This window comes from Ipomoea nil, unplaced genomic scaffold (genome assembly GCF_001879475.1).
Source record: "Ipomoea nil cultivar Tokyo-kokei standard unplaced genomic scaffold, Asagao_1.1 scaffold1474, whole genome shotgun sequence".
NCBI classification, from domain to species: Eukaryota; Viridiplantae; Streptophyta; class Magnoliopsida; order Solanales; family Convolvulaceae; genus Ipomoea; species Ipomoea nil.
The window spans coordinates 326,206-332,729 of record NW_017617902.1 but is presented as its reverse complement, the minus strand read 5'-3'; the positions used below and the strand labels follow the sequence as shown (position 1 = coordinate 332,729).

Genomic DNA, 6,524 nt, shown 5'->3' with positions numbered 1-6,524 from the left:
AATTTAATTAGGCCATCTCCTCCGCGCTCGCCGCCTCTCTCCTCTTTGGGTGTAAATTATTGTGTAGACCATGGTTCACAAAATGTTATGTGGACCATAATAAAAAATACATTTTTAATATACTAAATGTATATTATTTTTGTACTATATATATGTACATTATACAATATAACGTACACTCAATACAAAAATAATGTACATTCCCTGAATATAATATATATTATTTTTGTACTGAATGTATATTATTTTACATTATACAAAATATGATCCACACAATAATGATTGCTTTTTCCGCGTTTGGATTCCAGGTTTTTCTCTCAAACTCAATTTGCTTTGATGCTGTGTGCGTATACATTCTTCTGGATTTTAAAGCAATGTGGATTACGTTTTGATTTTAAATTTTTGGGATAAGAAATTTAGGTTTACAAATTTGTTTGTATTCGTTGTTTCTTATGTTTATATGCTAGAAATTTGTTTGTTTTGAATTTGTTTTTTCTTATTTCTGTCTACTCTAGATATATAGTTTGATACGGTACTCAAGCCAAGACCCTAACTCCACCATTTATTTGTTTTATTCATATATTTATTTTAAATTATAATAATTATTCCATGTAGATTAGGTTTCACATCACTTCTATAATAAAGAATAATTTTCAATAGTTCGGGTTATCGAGTTATCGGGCTAACCCTTTTAATTTCAGGCTAGCCTAATCGGGTCATCGGGCTTATCGGTTTCGAGCTCATCGGGCTAATGTTTTTTATCAGGCTAGCCCGTTCAGACCATAGCCCTGTCGGTTTTGATTTTATCGGGTCGACCCATCAGGTTCAGACTAAATTGACATCCCTATATGTATGTATGTATATATGCACTTGCATATATTGAAAAAGAAGTAATATATAAATTGAATAGAGTACATTTTCATTTTGATACTTTTACAGAAAAATGCACCATGCATTACCTAATTATTTGAGAAACAAATTAGCAAGTTGTTTGCATATATATTATATTTAGAAAAAAATATCATTTTTAGTCTCTCGATTATAATATATGTATCAATTTAGTCTTTGACTATTAAAAAATAACTCCCCTAATCGGCTACGCTGTATGTCTCTAGCCAAACGAAGAGTGTTGGACTTTGTCTATTTGTGTCTGAGTGGAGGGAATAGCCTTATTCTAAATTTGTGTCTGAGGAGAGAGATCGAGAATTTGCCTTCAAAAAAATAGTAAGCTCCAAAAGTTCTATATAAGCTAACCATGGCACATTGCGAAAATTATAGAGCATATCTTTCATAGAAGGAAACAAAAAGATTTGAGTCCAATAGTAAAAAATACAACAAAATTTTTAAAAGAAAATAATTTTTGCTTTTCTAAGACACGACGAAAATTCAAAACCTATTGCAAACTATGGGTATGAACAATGCCAACCTTCTCAAGTGTTAAAAATAGAGTGCAAGAAAGTAAATAAGTAATGGCATGACAAAAAATATTTCTTTCCTCAAGCCTCAGAACGGAGAATTTTGTGTGTGAGCCAAACTAAGCCGTTACTTCCAAAACATCAAGACAATGTTGTCACCGTTCGGCTTCATTCCATCAACCTTCAAAAAATAATTTGGTACAAAATTGCATTAGGGAATGCAAAACAATACAAGCAATCAAAGAACTTCACTGAATAAGGTAGCTATGGAAATGAATATTATTGGATAAGCATATCTCAAGTTGCCACAAGATTGGGGACACACAGAGCAACTAAATGGAATGCAGAGATTTTCATAGAAACTATTTCCAAAATAGAAACTTGTTTGTTCAATGGAAATATACTCACTAGACAATAATAATTTTCGTTTTTGTGGAAACAACAGGAAGATCCAAAAGCTCCAGCATAATTCCAGTAGTCTTTTTTGCAGGTAATTTTTTACACCAACAATGAGAACCCTTTCAAGTGTTGAAAAATTAGAAAGTAGCTTCTTAATGAAAAGCATTTCGAAATGTGACCCTGTAAATGAGATAAACTTCAAAGCACGGAGCATCTTATTTGTTTGAGCCACAACATGAAGTTCCAACAAGGCGTCCACACAATCAGTAGGCATTGAATTGAGCTATAGACAAGCATCAAATACAGAGAAAAAAAAACTCGATCAAATCAACATTTACACAAAATTTTATCCAGAAATGCGAAACAATATGAAAATGAACAAATGAATTATTTGTCCATGAATATGAAGATTACCCAAAATAAATCGATATCGAGTTTGCGTAACTTAGGGCATAATCACAGCAAACAAACAAACACAGAAGATGATCTGTCACTTTTGGTATAGAATTGTCGGGAACATGAAAGCTTAAGGTATTCCACATTTAGTTGAAATTCCATCCTAGTGAATTCTTTAAAAAGTCCCTTGAAAATCAAATAGAAAGAAAGTGGAATCAATTCCTTTAAAAAAAATAATAAATAAACACTAGTCAGATAAAGAAAAGTTATGGCTAAATACCTGGACAAAACCATCCAAATCAAGAGTAGAAATAGATTTCAAGTCCAAGTTAACCGGGAGAAATTTGGCCAACATGTTATCTGGGCTAGATTTGATTGTTAAACTACACAGCTTTGGAGCAGTAATATCAAAATAAAACGAGTTTTTACCGTATGACAAATTCTCAAGTGCAAGAACGTCAATAGCACAATATAGACAATTTATAGGGACAAAGTCAACCCATTCAAAACAAAGTGAAACAACATTAGGTAATATGCAAGGGAAATTGATTGGATCAACAATGACACAACAAAGATGCAATCTCTTATGTAACACCCCGTGTTACGGCCTTCAATCTCGGATTAATTATTAAATTAATCCCGTTAATAATAATTAAATATGATTTAATTCGGTTAGGTTTCCTTTGATTAATTAATAAAGGTCCACCATGAACCGTGGACCCTTGCCTAAATTAGAGTCCTAAGCCTATTAGGAATAAAGAAAGTAAACCCTTTACTATTCAGATTCTAATTAGGAATCCTAGAACTAGTTATCTATTAGGAATAAAGGAAGTAGGCCTTTTACTATTCAGACTACGATTAGGATTCCCTTTAATTAATTAATATGGTCCACTATGGGCCATGGACCCTTATCCCTAAACCCAATCCTTAGTTCCAAAAGGAATAGAATTAGCAAGCCTATAATATTAGTTCCTAACCAGGACTCCTAAATATATAAATAGGGGACTTAAGAGGCACCTAGAACCCCCCACAAGAATAACGCCCCACCACCCCCAAAAGAGCTCCAAGAATCCCCTTAGGAGAAATCAAGAAAGCAAGGAAGCTTAAAGAAAGATCCTTCATAGCCAAGGAATTAATTAAGGCTAAGAGGTAACCCATGTCTCAACAAAACCTATTTTCATAGCTATGATTTCCCCTTAGGGTTTCCCCCGTATGATTGTGAATGGCGAATTACTATGATTATTATTGATGTTGATTTAATGATTCCATGGGGAATCTTGATAATCTTGATATTGGGAGTTTCTTGATAATTGTGATGTTCTTGATGATTAATTGGGATTCTTGATGATTATGTGTTGTTCTTGATGATTATGATGTTCTTGATGATTAATTGGTATCCTTGATGATTACGTGTTGTTCCTACCGAATCTTGCAATTAGAAGACGAATCGTATTCTTGTTGATATAAAAGTGATTAGAACCCTAGGTAGTACCGTATGCTTTGATTCTTGGATTATCGGGTGGGAAATCGCATGTTTGGGTGTTGATTATGTTTAGAAAAGCATGATAGGCCATGTGCCGTTCGTTTCCCGTATTTGATCCGTTAATTGTCTACTTGTTGTTGTTAATTGCGTTGTAAAGTGTCTAAGCATGGTTTCGGGTTCCACAACGGTTCCTGGGGCGAAAAGTGATGAAAAGAGTCAGTGGGGGGTAGGTGGGGGTAGGGGACCCGCCACCTACCCGCGGCATTCTCGGGCAGCTCCGGCAGCGGGTAGCCGGCGGGCGGGCAGCTGCCCGCCGGGCACCCGCTGCCCGGAACAGTGGCAGCCGGCGGGTGGATCCCCACCCACCGGCTACCCGCTGGAAAGTACCCTACCTCGGGCTCCCGGTTTCCCCGTTTGATGTTTCCCCGATTCCCGTGGTGTCCCAACGGACCCCGTTGTCGTGCCTATGTCTAGTTTGATGTTTCGGGTACCGTTCGTAGGTTTATGAGTCTGTTATATCGCATGCTAGATGAATTGGTATCCCGTTGACCTAGGTGAAGGAAGTATGAACCCCTTAGGACTATTCTTAGTATGTGATGGATCACGCATAGGTTTGTTATACGCTTTATCCCCCTTCCCGATGTGTAACGTGGGTTGCATGTGCTTGCTATGTGTTATGTGTGTGTGCTACCCCAATTCGGTTGCGATCGGATTGGTTATCCTGAGCTGCGGTTCAGAAGTTGGCTGTGGTCAGATTGGTATTCCTGGCCGCGGTCAGATGACATTCTCTTGGGCTGCGGTCCACCGTTTGGTTGCGATCAAACGTTTCTATACGAGCTGCGGTTCGTCCTTTATCCTGGCTGCGGTCAGATGACACTCTCTTGGGCTGCGGTCCACTGTTTGGTTGCGATCAAACATTATGATGAGCTGCGGTTCATCGGTCGGTTGCGATCGACCTCCCCGTGTTGCGATACGGGGCATGGTGCTGCGGGGCTGTGTCAGAGCTATATGCGCTGACCCTCATGTATGGGCATGCGATTGGTCCTGTGGCGCCAACAAAGTGTGTTATGTGTTGTGACATGGACGAGTTGTGATTATGAGTGTCTTGGGGGATGTGACTATGGGATTTATATTGGGGATTGTTCATGTTGGGTTACGATAATTGATTATGCTTTGCATTATCTGCCTTATCTGTTGTGAACTGCATATGCTCGTTATAACTGTTGCTTGCGTCTGGCCTTATCTGTCGAGTCATTCCCGGTTTTTAAAGCTAGAGTTCGTAGGATATATCTTCATGCTCAAAATGGTTTTCGTATATCTATATATATCTCTATATGTATTGTATTTCAACGTGTTGGAGTGGGTTACCAGCATCTCTCGCTGAACAGATATATTTGGCTTTCAGGCACAGAAGATTAAGTCACTGGAGCGCGCTAGAACTTGGAGTGTAGAAGTAGATAGTTTCCCTTTCGGCCTGCGTGCCACGTTTATGAAATCGCACTTTGAGGATATTAGTTAGTTAGCCTGTGCACTTAGGTTCTCTAGCCCAGTGTGCGGCATAGCACCCCGAACGCTTGTATTATATCTTGGGATTTAATAAGATTCTACCTTTATTATAAGTTTTAAAAAGTCTTGAAAATCTGGGGTGTTACATCTTAAGTGTTAAACAAGAATATATGCAGCCCGGCAACCGGTATGCTTTTTCCACAAAACCAATGTAGATTTCTTCAACACCTTTTTGTGTGACTAAAAGTAACCATTCGTCAATGTCATAAGACAGATACCTAATTGCAAGTTTCCCAACATTATAAAAACAAAGAACAAATTTCCGAATTGTTCCTTTGTGCAGCAGGAGAACTTTGTTGATCACGTATAAACTTGCAGCTGATTTCCTGACATAGTTGCTAGCACGGTGATGTTTATTATTAATAAAACAAAAGAACCCATGATCAAAATTGAGTTGGGTAAGACTAAGCCAAACATCTCTCCAAATGGAAGATAACACAGCAGTTTTAGCAGCATCTTCAATTGGCAAAAATTTCAAAATGTGGTCAAGTATATCCGCGGGAAGTTGACTGATTCTATCTCTCTCAGGTTCCATAATCCAATACCCTAAACCTATGCAAAATTAACTAACAAATATGAATCAAAATTTAAAACATATTCCAAAATGGGCTAACTTGGCCTTAATAATGAAATTGCAAGACTTAAACACAGACAGGTTTATAGGAATATGCCAAACATCGTACATGGACTATGCAGAGTAGAAATAAGAAACGACAAAACGAAATCAAACAAATTTCTAGCATTCAAACTTTGTAAACCTAAATTTTTTATCACAAAATTTCAAAATAAAAACTTAATCCACATCGCTTTAAAATCCAGAAGAATGTATACACAGATACATAGATGCATACATACATACATACATACATACGGGCACACACAGCAGCAAAGCAAATTGGGTTTGAGAGAAAAACCTGGAATCCAAACGCCCAAAGAGTAGAGAGGCGGGAGCAGCGGAGGAGGAGAACCGTTTGAGTTGGGCTTGCGTTTTTTAGAACAGAGCACTACTGAAATATTCCTTCTATCTTCCTTCTATCTTATAAAGCAACAACTTCGCATAATTCATTTTCCCGCCCAAAAAAATTACTTCGTTTGTTTTGGGCGCTAGAGTATTTGGCCTAATTAAATGCGAAAAGGGTCAAATGCACCCTTAAACATTTCGCTAAAGTTCAATTAACCCCATAAACTTTTGAAAAGGTCAATTGAACACATGAACACACAATTTTGAGTCACTTGACCCCAATAACCGATAATTTTTACCTGAT

The 6,524-nt window shown here is 37.5% G+C and overlaps 2 long non-coding RNA genes across 3 annotated transcripts; both read right to left on the bottom strand.

The window, feature by feature from the left end:
• Window positions 1-1,272: 1,272 nt before the first annotated feature.
• On the bottom strand, window positions 1,273-1,866 carry LOC109188681. The gene is made up of 2 exons (XR_002055475.1): window positions 1,824-1,866; window positions 1,273-1,596 (listed from the first exon to the last, which is right to left on the bottom strand). It is a non-coding gene; the product is annotated as an uncharacterized LOC109188681 (long non-coding RNA).
• Window positions 1,867-1,911: 45 nt separating this feature from the next.
• LOC109188680 lies at window positions 1,912-6,292 on the bottom strand. Of its 2 annotated transcripts, XR_002055474.1 has the most exons (4): window positions 6,174-6,292; window positions 2,491-2,570; window positions 2,229-2,396; window positions 1,912-2,097 (listed from the first exon to the last, which is right to left on the bottom strand). It is a non-coding gene; the product is annotated as an uncharacterized LOC109188680 (long non-coding RNA). The 2 variants fall into 2 exon arrangements; XR_002055473.1 differs by lacking the exon at window positions 6,174-6,292 and having other exon boundaries at window positions 2,491-2,636.
• Window positions 6,293-6,524: the final 232 nt, after the last annotated feature.